Consider the following 21079-nt stretch of genomic DNA (forward strand, 5'->3'; position numbering starts at 1 on the left):
AGGTCAGATTTGACCTCCTGTCTTTCTGACTCCAAGGGCAGTGCTCTATTCACTGTGCCACCTAGCTGCCCTATACTACCTAAACTGACAGATTTGCTGTTCTCCAAAGTCAGTGATCTCATTTTCCACCTTTGTGTCTCTGAACAGGTTGGCCCCTTCTTTCCTTCTTCTAATTCTTGGAAGATACCACATTCTTATTGCTGCTCTTTGACTCTCTTATTCTCTTCAAGGTCCAACTCAAGTACCTCCAGAAAACCCTTCTTAATCTGCCTTGCTTGTTTCAGTTCTTAATGCTTTTTCCTACCTCCTTAAATTATCATGCATATACTTATCTATTTACATTTCATTTGTCATGCTCAATATTCCATGCATCTGGCTCCCTCTCTCTACTCACATAACCATCAACCACATTGACGTCGTCTTTATCTCTCACCTGGACTATGGCAATGGCCTCCCTAACTGGTCTCTTCTCACCCTTCTACAATCTGTACTCCTCAAGGTTGCCAAAGTAGAGGCAACAGGGTGGTTGTCGCAACCGTGGACATGGAAGAGACTGGGGAGTCTGCTTTTGGAAAGGCGAGATGGCAGGGCTCTCTTTGACAGTCTGGAGTAGGCAATGCATCCTGGAACTAGTTCCTGTTGACTAACTCATGATAAAAACAAGCTACTTATCAGCTATATGGCCAGAACTGGGATGCCCTCAGGAGTCACTGGTCAGCCAAGGCCAATCTCTTAAGTCAATGGTTCTTCCCATATCATTAGGTATTGGAGAAGGCAAGAACTAAAGCCTCATTGGGAAGAGAATACAGTAACCTCGAGTCCTTTTCTCTCCACCAAAGTTGTCTTATGAATTGGAGAGCTTTTGAGGCTGAGTTCTTGCTATTGTTTTTGTCTCCATTGTTTATTCTTTCTTGTTTTTAGGTGAAGGAGTCTAGAGATGGACGCAACCTTGCAAGTTTCAAAAGTCTAAATGATGGCCTTCAGAGATTTGATGGGAGCTTGGTGGTGAGGACCAAAGTTAGCCAGCAGCACACTTAACTTAGGTTAGCAGTCAAGATGTAGATTTTCTCATCTATTAACATTGTGTCTGGCACTTCATAAACAGATGAATACATCCTTATTAGCTGACTAGAGGTACCTTTTGATTCCTAAATAGGCATGCTAGACAGCCTCGTTCTGGAAGGGCAAACACAAAAATGTTGCATAGAGTAGATCATTCCCATCCTCATCTTCAAGGTTTTCTATTAGCTCTAGGATCAAGTGTAAACTCGTTTCAACTTTTAAATTCTTTCATAAATTGACCTCAACCTATCTTTCCAAACTCATTGTACATGCTTCCATTTTCTACATTCATCTGACCAAAGTGCCTTTTGTCCCCTCTAACACCTGATATCCCATCTCTGAGCCTTGGCTTTGGCCATCTCCCATATTGGAAATACACTCTGTCTGCCTTGAAGAATTCCTCACCTCTTTCCAGATAAATAGGGTTGATTTCCATGCTTAATGCTGGTCTTTTGCAGCCCCTCATTCCTCACCACCTTGGTTTTATTCTGATTGTTTTTATTTATATACTTAAAGATATTGCTTCTTTGAGTAGATATAGGTACCTTGACAGCAGGGATTATTTCAAACTTTTTTCCCCCTTATATCCCTAGTACCAACCACAGCAACTTGTACACAAGAGGTGCTTAATAAATTCTTCTGATTGATTGCAACTGCCCCAGTAGAATGTAAGCCCCTTGAGGGCAAGGACTGGTTTTCCTATTGACATAGAGCTCTAGCTGCCTGTTTCCTTCTGGAACAGTTTTAGAAACCTGCCCATGTCCCCACTGGAGAGGAAGTAGGGAGTTTGGGTTTCATGAGATTTTTCTCTAAGGTCACATAGAGCTGCAATCACGAGTCTACCAGTTGGATACTTTAGCCAGAACTCTTCCTCTGCAGAATGGATTAGCTGTACCTGAAGTTGAATAATTGATCCTGATACAGAATAGATTGGATTCAGCTGTTACAGCCAAGCCATTCAGGCAACCAGGCAAAAGGATGCTTGGCTGTAATTTCCTTGTGGAGATCTCTGCCCAGGTGTTCAATATCAGAGCCTTAAATTGACTTCAATAAACTCTTTTGTCTGTCTTCTCAGTGTAATCCAGGTTAATGGGCCCAGAATTTGAGTTTAGAAAGGACCTTGGAAGTCAACTCCCTCATTTTACAGCAGAGGAAACTGAGGTCCAGAGGTTGACTAGTAAGTGGCAAAGTCATCTTTGCTTCTCTCCATGTCAATACTTCAAAATCCTGCAATTTTGCCAGAAGGGCGCTTCCTCCTGTGCCTCAGGTAACACAGTCTACTAGAATCCAAGTTCTGGTCTGAGTTGTCAGAGGATCAGAGGGTTTAATTCTATTCTAGAAATAGCTATTAATATCCTGTTACCTGCCAGATGTTAAATGAAGGATATACAAAGGTATATGAAGATAAGAACGAGAGTCTTGGCTTTCAACTAGTAAATATCAGAAGGGAGACGTTGCTCTGATATTCTTGACTGGACTTTGCCCTCTATATCACAGTGTCTCCATTCTATTACCCAACATCATAATAAACGGTATCTCAGTTCTATTGACAGTGATGACATCATCATCATCATTAAGATAACTAGTATTTTTACGTCACCTACTAATTTGTGCTAAGCATTTTACAAATATTCTATTTGACCTTCACAATACTCCTAGAGGGGAAACTGCTAATATTCCCATTTTACAGTTGAGGAAACTGAGGCAGCCCAAGGTTGAATGACTTGCCCAGAGTCACACAGCTAATGGCAGACAGAAATGGCTATCTCCAGCCAACACATCATCAAGCTAGGGGTGAAGGAAGGGAGTTGTCAATATTCAGAATGGGTCATGGGATGCCCAGGAAACTTGTTGAGAAGCAAAGTTGTGAACTGTGAAATAGTTCTTCTGAAAGGGAGAAGTTCAATGGCTGGCAGTTTCTTTTATCATTAGTTTCTTTTGTTTTAAACATAAGGTATGCTGTTTGTCATCCGGTTTTTTTTTTTTTTGGTTGCCTGTTAAAAATCTTTTTTTTTTCAAAGGCACAAAAGTTTTTCCAGGATACAGAAGAAAATGTTTCTGGAAGGTGATTGAAAAGAACCCCTTGACTCTCCCCTCCAGCTGAGAGTTGGAGCTTCTTCACAGACAGATGCAGTATCTTGGCTCTCAGGTCCATGCTTTTTAGTTGAGAGGCTTCATGGAAGGCATGGGAAGTTGTGAGACAAGATGTGGGTGACTTTTTTTCTTTTTTCTTTACCTTTTCATGATTTATTTATTTATTTTCACATTACTATAATGATCTTGCTGTGAAAGTAGACAACCCCAGAGAAATAAAAATCTGCTTCAGTCTGTGTTCATATACTATCCCCTCTGTCTCTGGGTGGATTGCATTTTTTATCTTAAGTCCATCAGAGAAGTTGCTTCAATATTTTTCCCACAGTTGCTCTTGTTATCTGTATTTCCCTCCATTCTATTCCTCTCCCTCCCATTTATTTTATTCTCCCTCTCTCCTTTCACCCTGTCCCTCCTCATAAGTGTGTTACATCTGACTACTCTCTCTTCTATCACCTATATTCCCCTCCCCTCCCTGTCCCCTTTCTCCCCTCCCTTTCCTCTCCTTTTTGCTCTAGAGGTAAAATAAATTTCTATACTCTATTGAGTGAGTATGTTTTTTTCCAGGCTGAACCATTTCTGATGAGAATGAAGGCTCACTCATTCCCCCCCCCCCACTTCCATTTCATTGCAGAAATTTTTTCTTGACTCTAACATGAAATATCTTAGCCCATTCTACCTCTCCTTTCTCTTTCTCCCAGTGGCTGATTTTTCCTTTTTCAGTGAGTGATTTTTCTAAAGCTTAAACCCTGCATTTCTTCAACCAACTGCCTTGGCTAGCCAGGACAAAAGGTAGAGATGCTCTGCGTTATTGGATTCAACTTGGAGGGATTTTAGGGCAATGGCATTCACCAAAGTGTTCAATAAATTCCTGTAAAATGTCAACCACCATGCTAGACCCTCAGACAGCTTACATTCTAAGGAGAGAAGCCAATATAAAATAATTTGGTAGGGGATGTATCTCTATCAATTAAGGGGGGTGGGGGAGGATCAGAGTAGCCTTGGGAAGGAAAAAGCCTTTGGACTAAGCTTTGGATAGAATTGGGGCTTCTGAGAGGTAGAATTGAGAGGGATAATTCTGATCAATTGATCAGTCCATATTTATTAGTTGCCTATTTGGGCACTGGAAATAAGGAGACAATAAATCTGTCTTTGGAAAAAGCTTATATATTGTAAATATTTGTTAAGTGCCTGAGCTAGTCATTGGAGGGAGACAACATATACATGTGAATCTATATCAAACATATATAGAATTAACACATGGCAATGTTTGTGGGGACAGGGAGGCACTAAGCTATTGGAGGTTACAGGAGAGCTTTGGCCTCACTGAGGTGATGTCTGAATTCTGCTTTAAAAATAGAGATTCTAAGAGGTGGAATTGAAGGAAGGAGGGAATCGTAGGTATCAGAGATCTAGGTAAAGGGATGGAAGCAAGTGATGGGAAGTCTTGTATGACTGGAGTGAAAGAGGAGAAATAGGGGTGGCTAGGTGGCACAGTGGATAGAGCACCAGCCCTGGAGTCAGGAGTACATGAGTTCAAAACTGGTCTCAGACACTTAAAAATTACCTAGCTGTGTGGCCTTGGGCAAACCACTTAACCCCATTGCCTTGTAAAAACTAAAAAAAAATTTAAAAAAGAGGAGAAATAATGTAAAATAAATCTATATAGAGAGTGCAGCTAGCCAAGAAGGCCTTTTATAGGGCAAGGGGAAGAGTTGATAATTTATGTTTTACAAGTGGAATGTTAGAATGGAAGGAATGCTGAATTTAGTCTCATAGGGTTTGAGTTCAAATTCTGACTATTAGATGACTCATAACTTCCCTAGAAATTAATTCCCCCCATATGTAAAATGAAGGGTTTAGATTTTCTAAATGTTTCTTGTAGTCTAACCCCTTCTTTCTTAACAAAAAAGGAAACTGATCCCCAGTGAGGAGAAGTGACTTGTCTAAGGTCATGCAGGTACGAGAGAGATGATCCTGGATATGACTACAAATGATTTGACTGTAATCCAGCTACAGTTTCCAATACACTCTGCTTGGACTCCCCATAGTCATTCTTCCCAGGGACCAGTAACCGAGGACTTGGAAGGTCTTGAAATAGTCTTGGCCCTCTAAGATAAAAAATAAAAAAGCCTCAAATTGATTTTGTCTGTTCCAATAGGAACAAAGACACATTTAATATAGAAAGTGCTGAATCTGAATGAGGGCAAATATTATTAATTTTACATTTATGATGTGCTTTGAAATGATTGCCATGTCATTTATAACATCTATTCATTTTTCCTCTTTTCAGCTCCCTGGTAAAAATTCATCAGTGTCTTTTTTTTTTCTATTTTATAGATGAGACAACCTTTAATAAGTGATCTATTTCTTTCCTGTGCATATTGGCTAATGGGTAAATGATTAATTTATGTCTACCCGAACCTCCTCATGCACTGTATTTATTTTAGTTTGGGATGGTATTTATTTTACCAGAAAAACATTACAGTATCCAATTACGTGTGCAGATTTGAAAGGCAGTAAAGCAGCCACCCACCGTTAATGCGGCATTAAGTCAGAGGTGTTCCACACCTGCTCAATTCTGAGTGATGGCCCCCAAACCAACAGTCCATTGCGCTCATATATGTCAGATCAGACCCCTCTCCAAGGGTCCCACAGGGACTAAGTGGTGCTTTGCAACTAGCAGACCATGAATAAATATTGTGGAATTGAATTAAGCTAGAATGCAGAAACTCAGGAGATGAAGTCAGTGGTCTTTTCCTCTCTTACACTATCAAATGTAGAAAATTGCATTTGGTGAGGAGAGAAGAGGAGGAATGATTGCCATATCCCTGTCAAAGGATCAAGAAACAAGGAACCTTGGAGTTTATCTAGTCCGATTTCTTTTATTGTATCAATGAGGAAACTGAGGCATAGAGGTGTGAAATTAATTTAAGATCATTTAGGTAATAAGAAACCAGGCCCTTTGAGTCCACTGCCAATATTCTTTCTGCTAGATAGAGACAGGAAAGTCTAAGTTTCAATCTGGCCACAAATACATATTAGAAATATATCCCTGGACAAATCACTCATTCTTGTCTCCTTTTCCTCAACTTTAAGATGGAGAGGGGAAATAATAGCCCCTGGATTACAGGGTGGCTGGGAATATCAAATAACATGGGTAGCAAGGGCTCAGTGTAGGCCTGGAACATGGTTGGTTCGTGATTGTCTTCTGTTATCAAACAAGACCAAAAAACATCACCATGTTAGAGACAAATGACAGTGTGCCCGACTTTGGCTGATCAGACCAATATGAGCTTGGAATGCTTCGTATATCACGTTGCCTTTGGCTGCTTCCATTTTTGCCTTGATCAGAGAGCACAGCACCTTCACTGATGAGGGCACACCATGTGGGGTGGTCCTGTGCAGGGTCTCCCATGATATATAATCAGTTCTAAAGTTCTGGCACATTATAGACACTATATAAATGTTTGTTCTTTTCCTTCCTTCCTATTTTATGCCGTCTCTTCTTTTTGAATTAATATGGCCCAAATCATTTTTTATTAGTCTTCAGAATGTCACAGTTGCCTTCTTGAACTTACATTCTTTTCTTTTTTCTTTTATCTTTTTTAGATTTTTCAAGGCAATGGGGTTAAGTGGCTTGCCCAAGGCCACATGGCTAAGTCATTATTAAGTGTCGAGGCCGGATTTGAACTCAGGTACTCCTGACCCCAAGGTCAGTGACCCTCACCCCTCACCACCTAGCCGCCCCTTTACATTCATTTCTAAAAATTTCCTACCCTTCAGCTGAACAAATCTGAGCATCTCATGGCAGTGTGAGTAGGTCTCCATACCGGAGCTGCCCACTTTTCCAACAAGAGGCTAATTTACTTAGTCTTTGTTTGCAAGCAGGTCTCTTGTGTATCATGACATAACACTAAACTTCATTTTACCATCCTTTTCACTTCTGTCATTGCAGTGACACACATTTTATTTTCTTTTTTGTTCTTGCTGACTTTCATCTTCAATTCATGTACATTTTCTCATTTTTCTTTGAATTCCTTATATCTATCATTTCCTATGCCATAATAATCTTTCATTTCATTCATAGATTGCTGTTACTTTAGTTTCCCTTTACCAGTGGTTACCCACTTTGCTTTCCATTCCTTGGTATACCAGGGGTCACATGGCAAATTTGAGATCAGATTATCTGGGTTGAGATCTTATCTCTGATAGTTGCTGGTTGTGTGAACATAAGTTACTTCATATCTCTACCTCTTGAATTTCTCATCTGTAAAATGAGAGGGTTGGACTAGCTACCTGATCTCTGAGTCTCTTTTAGTTTTAAATATATAATCTTGGGGAAAATGCTGCTATCAATATTTTGATAAACAAAAGAACTTTTTTAAATTTTTAAAAAAAATTTACTGGTTTTAAATTTTTAATTTTCTTCCTGATTTTGACCTCCTTAAGGTATGTGGGTATGATCCACTTTTTTGAGCAGAATGAATTTCCAGGTCTTTCTTTACTTTAAGCAAGGATTTGTTTTGGCTGTCACATACATGCATCTCTCACACACAAACATTCTCCATAGAACCAGAAGGGAAAATACTCTTTTATTGAGAAAATTCATTTAAATGGCAAAGAATCTTAATGACTAACAGATTGTTCCAAATTTACCAGGAAAGAATTCCTGGACTCTCCCCCATCATATCTTTTGGTGCCTCAAACAAATGAGTTAGAATTAAGAGTCGAGCTATAACTAGGATGTGGTGATCAGTGCTTTGGCCCAGGGTACATAATTTAGAGAACTGAAGATAGCCTTGTAGTCCTTCAGAGAATAGAAATCTAGCTTAAGTTCTGGGTTTGGGCTTTATCAATGGAGGGAGTTCATAGCCGGTTGGCACATTTTGTAGGCATCATATTTGAGATTTCTAGGATACTGAGAGATTAATGATTGTTCAGAGTGATAGAACTTGTATGGAGCAAAGATAGGACTGGAAGTCCAGCCTTTCTCCCTCTAAGAAAGAATCACTTTGCCAAACTGCCTCTTAATACCTAGTTAACAAGCATAATATGATGAAATAGAAAGTTTCCACAGGGAGGATCAGATTACTATTCTTCCTGGCCCCACACTATGGTTTCCTCTAATGCCAGTGGTCCTAGGTTTCACTGTCACTCATCTGGCTTCATTGATAGGAACTCTTCATCTCTCTAGTCCTAAACATGATACTTGTTCTGGAAGCTAATCCTTATTGATAGCTCTTAAACATTCCTTCCTCCTCATGTTGTACTTTCAGGTCTAAGGTTCTTAAACTTGTTTTCTAAGGATTGGCTAACTTTCTAAGCTCTGACTCAGCAAATACTCCTTTGAATTCATTCAATGACTCAAAACCCATGACTCAGAATGAAGCCAAACTTAGTGTTGTCTGGTCAAAAGGTCAAGACATCAAGTTTCTAGAATGCATTTCTTTAACTAGCAAAAATAACTTCTTTTTCTTTTTCAGGTATTTCTAATTAATTAGAAGTCTTTGTTTAGAAATATTAAACCATGTAATTTGTACAGAGAAGCTAAGCTGTAAAAATGAAAACAGTGGAAGGCAGTCAGAGACCTAATTTCCCATGCAGATCTTTCTGGTAAAGTCTAAATATTGGCCTGGAGATTGTCAGAACCAGATGACACAGAATAGGCTGAGTGTGGGGTAGACTTTATTCTTTCTGGAATCTAGAAATAGTCACTGCTTAAATTAATATGCTTCATTGAGCATAAAAATATCACTTGGATTTGTGGCTCTGATGTGAAGTTAATGAAAATATTTTTCTTTTTGAGAGCTAATCAGGACTATGAGATACACAAAGTCCGTTGTAGGAAAACAGCAAGTGAGACAGTCCTGGAGGCCATTCTACTGTGGCGAGGATGCCATTGCAATCTGACATTTTGGAAAGGGGAAATATGGGGAGCATGGGGCATTGATGACATGAATTTCATCCTTAATTGCATCAAGAGAGACACAGCATACAGAAATAGGAAAGTAGATCTTCTAGGTTCTGGTTCCTGCTGGTTGTGTTATATTTGAAAAGGGACTTTGAGAAGCTGGAAAATGTTCATCAGGGGACAATCAAGATGGTGGTGGATCTCACATTTGTGCCATGTGAAAACAGGTGAAATTGTACTTCATTGAAATAACTGAATTGCATTGAAATCAATTGAATTGAGAGTGATTGATTAATCAATGATTAACGATTAACTTGGAAAAGAGAAACCACTGATGGGACCCTAAAGCTGATTTCAAGATCTTGAAGAATTGCCATCATCATCATCATTATAGTCAATTGATAAACATGTGTTAATTTGTGCTAAGCCCCAGAGATAGAAAAAGGAGCAAAAGAAGAGCCCCTGTGCTCAATGAATAAGTAAGCAAATCTGCACAACCAAGCTACTTACATGATAAATAGGAAATAATTAATAGAGAGCAGGCTTAGAATTAAGAGGGATTGGGGAAAATTTCCTGAAGAAAGTAGAATTTTAATTGACACAAAGTCCATAGTCAAAGCAGAGGAGGGAGAATAGTGTAGAGATGGGGGGACAGCCAGAGAGCATGCCCAGAGCCAAGAGTCTTGGAGGAGTCTTGTTCAATGAAGAGTCAGGGGCCAGTGTCACTGAAGAGTACATATTAGGATTTGAATGAGAAACAGCATTTTGTGTTTGCTCCTGTTGGCAATGGAGTTTATCAGGTAATATCAGCTCACATTTTTCTAATGTTTAAAGGTCCTCAAAACATTTTGTGAACAGAATTTTGATTCTCACAACCATCCTTAGTATCTCCATTTGAAGGATGAAAAGACTGAGTCTCCTAGAAGTTAAACATCTTGCCTCATTTGGAAACAGGATTCTCTACCCCGAGCCTGCCACTTGATCCACTTCTGTCATGGAGAAGATGCATAAGTAACGAATGGAATTCCCAAAGGTTAATTTGGCTTTGAAATCTAAAAAACACAAAACTTCCCTCTACTTAGAGCTGTTCCAAAGCAGAAGGAGCTGCTTTGAGAGGCCATGTGTTTCCTATCATCATAGTCTTCAAATCATGGACTTGTGTTGTTGGCATGGATGTTTTATTTGGACATGAGTTGGACTCTGCCTTTAGAAAGCTCTGATTCTCAGGAAGCTTTGCCAATAGAACAGCATGGAGTTCAAAAAATGGTGAGCATTTCTCTTAACATTCTGGGGTCTTCAGTGACAAAGTCAGAGAAGTAGTCTAAGGAAGCCCTTAACTGGAGTCCCAGCTAGACTTTCAGGGTGGTCCATTGTTCAAGACATCAGCCATGTGAACAGGGGAAGGGAATAAGCGTTTCTGCTTAAGTGTCTTTTTTTCAAATATTTTCTCACTGCTACTAGGCCACCCTTCATATTCACATAGCTAAGACACAAAGTCTCATTTGAGATTCAAAGCAAACTTGACTTGTGTGGGTGTCATTAAATTTAGTGAGTCTCAGCCTACTGTGACACTTTCTAGCTGTGTACCTCAAAAATCACAAATCCTTGGCTAGTGTCACTTTCCTTATCTGTGAAATGAGGGGGTGGGACTCAATGTATCTCTAAGGTCCTTGCCAGCATTAAATCTATGATCCCATGATGCAATATTTCCCATGGCAGATTAGGAAATTAAGCATCCTATCCACTATCACAGTCTGGAGACAACCCTGAGATTGAATGGACCATTGATTTGGAATTAGGGGGATGGGAGCTTCGAGATAACAAAAGCTCTAAGCTGAAAAGGACTTCATTGACTATTTAGGTCCACTCATCCCTGACCATGGCCCAACTGGGAATCAATCAATAGATATTTAATATGAGCCTCCTCTGCAAGGGGGTGCAACAATAGGAAGAATGAAGGAAGCCTGATACTTGGGGATCTTATGTTCTAATGGGGAGACAAGGACAGAGACAGACAGAGATAAAGAAACAGATTTAGAGACGGAGATGAGAAAAAGAGGAGGGAGGGAGAGACAGAGATGCAGAAATAGAGACACAGAGAGAAAAGCAGCCAGAAAGTTTATACATGTGTGGATATGTATGTACAGGATAATATAAGGAGTATATGATTAAATGGAAAAGGATAATAAGAGGACATTAGCAATGTGTGAGTGGAGAAACAGAACAAGTTTCATGGTAGAACGTGTTCCGTAAGCTATTGTTTGAGAGAAGAGAGGGATTCTATGAGCTAGAAGGGAGGATGGCCAAAGACATGGGACTGGGAGAGGAGGGTCCTAGGCAAAATTGGATTGCAGAGGGCAGGTGGTGAGTAATGTGAATTAAGGCTGAAAAAGATAGATCAAGGCCAGACTAGATTGTGATGAGCTCTCAAATATAACCAGGAGACTTTCTATCTTGTCCCAGGCTGAAAGGAAATAGAAAGCCACCGGCAATCTGGACTTAAGGAACATTGTGCTAGCAACCAAGTTTAGGAAAGATTAGAGGGCGAGAGACTTGGGGCAGGAGATCAGTTAGGAGACTTCAACAATATCCTAGGGGAGAGGTGACTGGGGAGCTGAACTCTGAGCTTGGGACTAGAGAGAAGGGAGGGTTGTTAGGTAGAAATTCCCTCCCCAGGGTTGGTGAGAAGGAGCAGAACTGGAAACACAGGCTGAAGGTGAAGATGCCCCCTCTGCCTTTTCCCAAGGTCTCTAAGCAGGGAACAAGTACATTTAACAAGAACTGAAATTCCTGGATGGTTTTCTCTTTCATCCAACCTCAATTTATCTTTTGCCCAGAGAGAATATGAAGATGGCAGACCCATTGCTCCTTATTCTGCCCATTGGGGCTAAGCACAACAATTTCCTCCCCCTTTTCCAAATGAAAGCCTCGTATATACTCGTATATACCCATGAAGAATCTGAAGCTCAGAGATAAAGTGACTTGACCAAGGTCACACAGGAAGTAAACTGAGTCTGTATTTGAACTCAGGTCTTCTGACTCTAAGTTGAGTATATTCCTTTCTTTTCTACCAGTGATTTTTTCTCCTTCATCATGTTGCCCATACTTAAAAAATCTGAAAATTTTGATTAATACAAGAGGGAACTGAAAATAGAAATCACAATGTATTTTTTCTTTTTTCTTTTTCTTTTTTTCAAATTGAATGTCTGCCACTGAGCTATTTATGAAGACAGTAGTTTGGCAAATATATTAAAAATTAGTCAAAAGAGACCTTCAAAACACAGCAAAGAACACATTAAATCTAGGATCTAAAAATCTTCATCTCCCCAAAGACCCTCTGAGCTAACCAATAAAATCTGTCCATGAAGTCTGTTTTTTTTCCCCTTTATAATATCTCTGATATTCTGAATCACAAGAAAAGTCAAAGAAACACAGTTATTTGTTGCATTTTTCTGCTGCTACTCCTTTTTTTGCCTTTTTGACTCATCTTGAAGGTTTATTATTTGAATATGATGCTACTTCTAGAGAACTGGCTCTCCTGCGAAGTCTTACAGGACAGTTTAACATTCCCAGAAGTATCCACCCCATCCTGGCTTGGGTTCACTGCTGTACCACAGGGTGAAATCATGTCCCTTCAAAGGCTTCTTGTCCTCTAGGTTTTATTTATATAGAAAAGAATCCATGATTTTGAGCAGGCTGGAGCAGTAGTCATTTTCTACTTCATGAGCCATTTTACAGAGAAGGAACAAGGGCCCAGAGATGAACAGTTGGAAGGCCCAAGAATCGACAGAGTTAGCAGCAAAGTCAACACTGGAACTGAGATTCCAAATGCAGAGGTTTCTTTTTATTTCTTTATATTATTGAGGGAGGCAAATCTGAAATGGGCTTAATTCTCAGATTTTAAAGAGTAGGTGCTTAACACTTATTATTTATAGATTAAAAATTTCTCTTCCCCCTCGCCACAGCTAATATACTTCCTGTCCTCAAGTTATCTTTTGGGGGCAGCTAGGTGGTGCAATGGATAGAGCACGGGCCCTGGAGTCAGGAGGGCCTGAGTTCAAATCCAGACTCAGACACTTAATAATTACCTAGCTGTGTGGTTTTGGGCAAGCCACTTAACCCCATTGCCTTGCAAAAGCTAAAAAAAAAAAATCCTGTACCTCAAGTTATCTTTTGCTTATTTTGTAAAAATATATTTTCTCTCTAATTGAATGGAAGCCCCTTGAGGGCAGACATTAATTCATTTTTGTTTTTGTACCACTAGTATTCCACACAGTACACTTAATAAATGATTGTGGACTGACTGTTTTTGTTCTGAAATTCAGTGATACCATTTCTCTTCTCAAATATTTTATGGATGATCCAATTTAATAATGATGATGATGATTGATGATGTCTGCCCTTCTTTCTGAAAGAAAATCATGACATCAGGGAGGTGAGGCCATGCCAGGCAAATGAATTGGATTTGAGAGGGTGTTGTGCTATGTCATCAGATCCTCTGAATCCAGTGGCCAGATATGGAAAGCAATCAGGGTAAGTGGCTTGCTCAAGGTCACACAGCTAGAAAGTCTCAAGTGTCTGAGGTCAAATTTGAATTCAGGTTCTCCTGAATTCTTGCTATCAGTGCTATCAATGGTACCACCCAACTACTCCTCCCAATTCAAAAAATGAAAGGAGAAAGGATGGTACAAAGCAAGGGGGGTGCGGCTAGTTGTGGGATCAGAGACCCTGGCTTCAAATCCCAGCACTACTAATTATGGGTGTGACCTTGACAAGTCATTTAAGTGACTCTCAAGGTATCAGATTTTTATTTATTAAAACCAAGGAAAGACTGGAAGAGTTGGTCCACAGGTGGCCTTTTAGCTCTAAATCTGAGGCCCTAGGTAACCATTAAGGGTCAGTCAGTGTATTAAATATCACTGAAATTGAATTCACAAGCAAGTCAAGATAGCAATTTTGCAATATCATTGGTCCTCTTTGAGAATAAAGGCTGAACAACAATGTGAATGTAGGATGAGCAATGACAACTATAAGTACAAGGGATCCAAAGGGGACTGTGCTTGTGTGTGTGTGTGTGTGTGTGTGTGTGTATGTGTGTGTGTGTGTGTGTGTGTGTGTGTGTGTGTGTGTGCGTGTGTGTGTGTATGTGTGTGTATGAGAGAGAGAGAGAATGTGAAGATGCCAGACCTTAAGGAGTTTATATACAACCAATGGATATTATGTAAATACTGAGAAGATCATCACCTTCCCAAAGAAAGTAAAATCTGAGCAGAAGCAGTTAGGGATTCTAGGAGGTGACCAGTTTAGACAATAGGCAGTAGACAACCCAATGTCTAATAAGCTTGGAAAGGTAGGCCACAATGTAAAGACCTCTTGGAGTCAGTAGAAGAGGGGGGATAATGATGGAGAAATTTTGGTAAATCATTCTGATACTTTCTAGAGGCCATAAACATGAGGCTCCATGTAGATGCAATGGGAAAAGCACTAGATTTGGAGCTAGAGCATTCTAGCTCTGTGTACGCTGACCTGTGTAACTGGTGGCTGGGAGGGGAAAGAAAATCCTGAGCCTCAGTTTGCTCATCTGTAATATGAGGGAAGAGTTTTGGCTCCATGGCTTCCAAGGTCCATTCCAACTAAAGAACTATGAGTCTATCATCACAAATTGGCTCAATGAATTCATCTATTTTCCCAAAATCTCATGTTCCTCTAGACTTTTAAGATGTTCTAGTGCTTATTCCAAACAATAAATACTGTGAGGAAGATAATGCGAGGCTTATTATGCCCACTGTACAGAAGTACACATCAAGGTCCAGGATTTGAGACTTCCTGGACTATGACACATCAACAGCCACAGTGCATTTTCTATATCCATGAGGCAAAGAAAATAGAGATCTTGTGTTAAAAATGTCTCATTTCAAAGAAAAACAATTTTTTTTTGTACTAGCAGATATACCTGATTCTTCTAGTGTTAAGACATAGGCCAATAGAAGTATGTTGACTCACCTAGGGTGATGTAGCTGGTAAAATGTCAGTACTGGACTGGTGTGAACCAATAAAGACAATTAAAACATTGACATTTTTCTTGTGATTTAAGATTTTCAAAGTATTTTACAAACTTTCCTGATGATTTCCAGTCCTTTTTCAACCCATCACGAGATTCTGTTTGATGTGAATGAACATGCAGAAGCATAGTTGCAGTTGTATTTGCCTATAGTCATTGCCTGGCATTTAAATGCTCATAAGGGCTAAGTTGCATTTAAATTCCAGTTTACCTTTCATACCACTATCAGTTCTCATCAGCATGGATGTTTTAGATTTTTAAAAATCTCTTTTTAGCCATACTCATTTTTTAGCTTTCTAAAAACCAGGATTGTATGATTGTTTGGCGGGTATCCTCTTTCCTATGTGTCATCAGCTCTGGGTTATTTACACTGGTGAACAGAAAAAGTCAATTGAGTATATGTTGACTCAATCATAGATGTGCTCCTTCTCTAGGTATCAAAGGGTCAAAGTTTTCCTTCCTATTATATTTAGCCTATGATTTGAATGAGTTTGGTATAATAGGAGTCCACTTGGGCCTCCTATTCTGTAAATTTTAAAATTTATACAGTTCTTTAAGAATGATGATACAATTTAAATGTTATATTTATTATTTGATCCCTTTAACCACCCTGGGAAGTAGATGTTATTGCTATTCCCATTTTAGAGATGGAGAAAGTGAGGTTTATTGAAATTAAATGACTTGCCCTGGCTCAGATAGCAAGGAAATGACTGAGGCTGGATTTGAACCCAGCTCTAAATAACAATTGCTTCTCACAAATTCAAATTATGAGTTAATGTGGTAGGTACAGGACTTCAGGTGTGTTATCTTCAATTCCCCTGGTCCCAGATTTTGTTCTGGACTTGTGGTAAGCAATTGTAGATGGAAACACTTCCTTTACTAATGGAGATTGAGAATCAGTTAGTGACTTATAGTCTTAGAGAATTGTCTAGAGTCCTGAGAAGTTAGGGGCTTGGTTGTCCAAGGAGATCAGTATGAATCAGAGAAGGGACTAGAACTCAGGTCTAATTGATTCCAAGGTTAATCTTCAATGGAATACATAGAGTGTGCAACATCAGCTCCTGAGGCATCTGGGAAACATTTAACAAAATGAGCATTTAAGAAAACAAATAAAATATTTAACAAAAAAATTAAAACTACAAGACAATATCATGTCAGTCTGTGGTTTTCTAAGTCCCTAAGCATCCAGGTATAGTTTAGAGCACCTTCATTCATTCATTTGAATTTGATACCATGGCAATACACTACAAACCCACTCAGTCAGCCAGATTATATGCTAAAAAGTAACTCATGGAGGCATTCCTTGATTGGATCTATACTTCAGGAACTGAACATCTAGGATTACACAGGAATATTGATCCAGCCCTAGGAGGGACCTTAGAAATCATTTGTTCAGTGTCTTCATTTTATAGATGAAGAAATTGAGTCACAAAGATGTAAAGCCTGTTCCCCAAGATGACTGAGGTTGTGTATGGAAGAACTGGGCTTTGAACCCATCTTTTCCAACTTCAGATCCAAAACATTTTCTACCTCAATACATTGCATCATTTTATTTCTCCTTCAATCAATCTAAGCCATCCTTTCTGACCTGTACCAAAACAAACTGTCCTGTGACAGCTTTGAAGGGGAAAGTTCCTGATATTGATAACAGTGGTAGCTAGTATGTATATGGTTATCTCACTTGATCCTCACAACTCAGGAAAGTAGATGCTGATTTCCTCCAAGGGAGGGAATTCTCAGGATGGAAAATCTTTTCACTGATGCACATCAGCAACTCACTATATCTTGGAGACTTCCTAGTTGCTCTGAGACATTGAGACTTGAAACTAGCAAAGATGGTAAAATCAAAGGACAGCTCTCGTCTATAATGATTCCCATAATGATCAATGAAGAGCAGCAGAATGAGTGCTGACTGGGAAATCCAATGAAAAATCTGTTGGTCATTTTTTTTTTCCAGTAGATAGCCAGAGGCTTGCAAGCAATGAAAAGGTCATCCAATCAGCAACACCCATAACAAAATTTTCTAGCACATAGACTAGACTAAATTCAGACTATGGTCTTGGAGTCTTCCAATATAGCTTGAGTCTAGAGTTTGACACCTGCATGTATTAGCTGCGACAAAGAGTGTAGACACAGGTGTGTCTGTAGCTATTGAGGTTCCAGCATGGATGGTGGCTGGGGAAGGTGATTGTATATTAGAACATGGAACATGGAACATAGGGCAGGATCAAACGTTCAGCTTTGTTGCTCTAACTCTGGAATAGGACTGTAGATTTAGCTCACACATAAAGTTTAGGGACTGCAGTTGAGTAAGTATAGAACCTGACCTAAGGATGAACCTCTAGTACACTGCTCTGAACCTGTTCTTCTGACAGTTTGGTAGGGATTGCAAACAATCACTGTATACTGGAGCTGCAACCAGAGGTATGTCCACAATTGTTTCATCCAGACCCCATAGTGAGATTGGGTTCCTGGAAAGCTCAGATTAAGAGGGTGGTGATTAGTCAACTCTCTAGGCAAGACTATTTCGGCCATACTGAAAGTTTTTAACTCACCTAGAGATTCCCATAGAACAAAATACTAAGCAGCTGTAGGTCCCTAGCAAACAGAGATCAGCACCATTTCTTCCACAAGTACATAGAACCTAAGCTTAACCCCAAATCCCAATTTAGATAGGTTTGGAAAAAATACCCAACCTACTTCCTTTAGAAAAATATTACAGAACTGGGGAATCCTGCCGTATGAACTCAGAAGAAGGGAATAGCTCAATTACATCTAGAAGCAAAGTGTTTAAAAAACCTCAAATTCTTGGAAGAAATGAAGCAAAAGTTTAAAACTGACATTATGAATGAAATAAGAACTCTAATTGGAAGAAAAAAGGAAATTCTGAGAAAAAAAATCAGTGGAAAAGAAGAGCCTTAAAGGAAACAAAGTGAAGGAATATTAACAACTTAGTATAAAATGTACAATGAGGTACAAAAGTGCAACTAACCCAAATAATGACCCTGAAAAAAGCCCTGATAGAAGTTAATTATTAGTCTACCAGATAAACACAAAGAACACCAATACTGAATAAATCAAAGAAAATCTAAGGTTCCTCATGTAAAAACAAATGACCTAGAAAACAGGTAAAAGAGAAAATAGTCTTAGAATTACTGAACCACCTACAATCCATAAATAAAAAATTTTCAAAAATAGTTTACATGCTGTATTTCAATAAATCAGAAATAGAAAATGTCTAGATCTCTCAGAATCTTAGATAACAAAATGAAAACAGGAAGAATTCAACACTCAGTTTCTAAAAGAAATCCCAGAGCTTTCATGGCTCTGAAAAAACTTCTGGAAGCAACTAGAAAAAAAAAGAGTTCAAATAGAGAAGCCACCACCTGGATCATACAAGATTTGGTTTTGTTTTTCATTTGTTCAGTTGTATCTGATTCTTTATGATCCCATGGATCATAGCATACCAGGTACTTTTATCCCCTTCTGAAGGCTGTCCAAGCTCATGTTTGTTGCTTTCGTGACATCTCTCATCTCATTCTTTGCCCTCCTCTTTTTTTGTTGCAAGGCAATGGGGGTAAGTGACTTGCCCAAGGTCACAAAGCTAGGTAATTAACTGTCTGAGGCTGTATTTGAACTTAGGTCCTCTTGATTTCAGGGCTGGTGCTCTATCCACTGTGTCACCTAGCTGTCCCTTCTCTTCTTTTTACCTTCAATCCTTCCCAAAATCAGGATCTTTTCTGAGTATTGTTTTCTGATTATGTGGCAAAAATATTTACATTTCAGCTTCAGTATTTCTCCTTCCATTTGGAAGTCTGAATTAATTTCTTTAGGAATTGCTTTATTTGACCTTCTTACTGTCCAAGGGACTTTCAAAAGCCTTTGCCAGTGCCACAATTTGAAATCATTGATTCTGCAGCTTCCCTTAGAGTCCAGCTCACATCCTTTTTATACATGACTAATGGAAAAACCATGTATTTGACTATATATGGCTTTGGCAGTAAGATGATGTGATGTCTCTGCTTTTTGGTATATATATATATATATATATATATATATATATATAGTGTATATATATACATATATATATATATATATGTATATGTACACATATATTATCCAGATTTGCCATTCCTTCCCTATGAGAGACCAGATCATCTTGGGAAACAATATTTCAAAGGGTAGAATATATGTATTCTGGCAACAAAAATGTAGCAATGTAATGTTAAGTGTGGTGGGGCATCTCAGTGATACTTCACTAAAAGTCTACCAAACTAAAAGATAGAGACACTGAAAAGTAAAAGGGGAAAGTCCTTAGATTGAGAAATAAATACTTCCTACACTAGAAACAGGAAAGTATGAGCACTAGGATTGTCCATGAAGAGAATAGCAAGCCAATGAAACAACGAAGTCCCTTCTGACCTCAGACTGAATCTGAATTTTTTCCCAGACACTCATTCTACATAAGATCTCAAAAGGAATTTGGGAAGTGAAAGAGATGGAACTGAAGTTAATCACCCTCAAAACAACCTAGAGTGATTTATGGAGGGAAAGAATTTTAAATTGGAGAAGGAAGTTTTTTTATTTTTTTTGAGAAGGAAGTCTTCTTTCATCTCCTGGTTGGATGTGAGAAATGAACTCTGAGGGAATCAAAGGGAAGAAACTTCTGCTGCTCTTAAGCAGAGTCACATCCTAACTGAAAGAGTTAACAGAGTACCACTGATCCCAGACAGTGGCTTCCCATTAAAAAATTCCATCAAACAGAGATGCCATGTGCTGAGAAGAAAGAACCCACAACTGAGCAACCTGCCTGGGCCAACCTGGCTGCAGATGCTCATGCAGAGTGGCCTGCCAGATCCCATTTAGCAGCAGCTGCCCTCCCCTAACTAACAGCAGGAAAGCCTAGTGAAGGACCAACAAAGTCATTGCTTGATAGATCCCACCCCAGATTGGCCACCCAGCTGAGATACTGCCCTACAAGAAAAATGTGTTTAGAAGAAGACCCCATGCACTGAGAAGGGTTGTTCTAGTTGGGCAATGGAGTAACTTCTGGAGCTTCATGGGAATCTTTGGAAGCAAAGGTCAATGAAGATGTATAGTTTGGGGGTTTTACGTATCCTTAGGCTTGTGTGTCTTCTATAATGCTTTAAACTTGTGCCCTTTCTATTTTCCTCTCAGGGCATGGGAGATTCCCATGCTGGAAAATTCTTCAATACTATTCTTGCTTTGCCATTTGAATAAATGTCTTTATTAAAGAACATTGAAAAGAGCTCCTAAGCCAGTGTTTAGTAGTATATCTACCCACAGAGTTACCCCTAGAACCCTGGGAGTAGCACCAACCATGGCCTTAGGGACACAACAGGTAAAGTGTCCATGTGATTCAGATGAACAAACCCAAAGAAGCATTATATTTAGTACAATTAAGGATGACTCTACAGAGAGGGTAAAGAAAATTCAATTAAATAGAAAACTTCTAAGTATTATTGATGAAAAGATCATAACTTAGTTGAAACTTCATTCACATCTAAGTCAAGGGGAATAGGAACAGACAAATATGTTTGAGCAAAAAAAGTGACTTAATAAAAGGAAAAGTGTTCAGATTTTAATAGGGAGGGAAGAAACAAATGCTGCCTTGCAACCTGAAGATCATTTAAGGTCATAGAGAAGTATTAAACAAGACTTGGGGATGGATGTGTTATATTCTGATGATCTGAAAAGAAAGAAGGGGAAGAAAAAAATCTACTGGAAAAGAAAGTGGAAGGAAGGAGAGAAATTACAATGGCTCACCTTTTCCCATGGGTGAGTTCTTTTTAGGGGCCTCTATTTTGGGATGGGACCAGTCTGATCTTACTTCATGCCCCTCTTTACACTTTAACAACAATATCTCCACACAGGTAACTTCTGCCCCTTCTTCCACATAAAATCTTTTCAGCTCCCCTTTATCTCCTATT

At 39.1% G+C, this 21079-nt stretch overlaps 1 protein-coding gene across 1 annotated transcript in view; it reads right to left on the bottom strand.

Moving 5' to 3' along the window:
• RHOBTB1 (Rho related BTB domain containing 1) overlaps positions 1–21079 on the bottom strand; it is a 177566-nt gene that overhangs the window by 133712 nt on the left and 22775 nt on the right. The gene's annotated exons all lie outside the window — the stretch shown is intronic.

This window comes from Macrotis lagotis, chromosome 4, assembly GCF_037893015.1.
Source record: "Macrotis lagotis isolate mMagLag1 chromosome 4, bilby.v1.9.chrom.fasta, whole genome shotgun sequence".
Taxonomy (NCBI): Eukaryota; Metazoa; Chordata; class Mammalia; order Peramelemorphia; family Peramelidae; genus Macrotis; species Macrotis lagotis.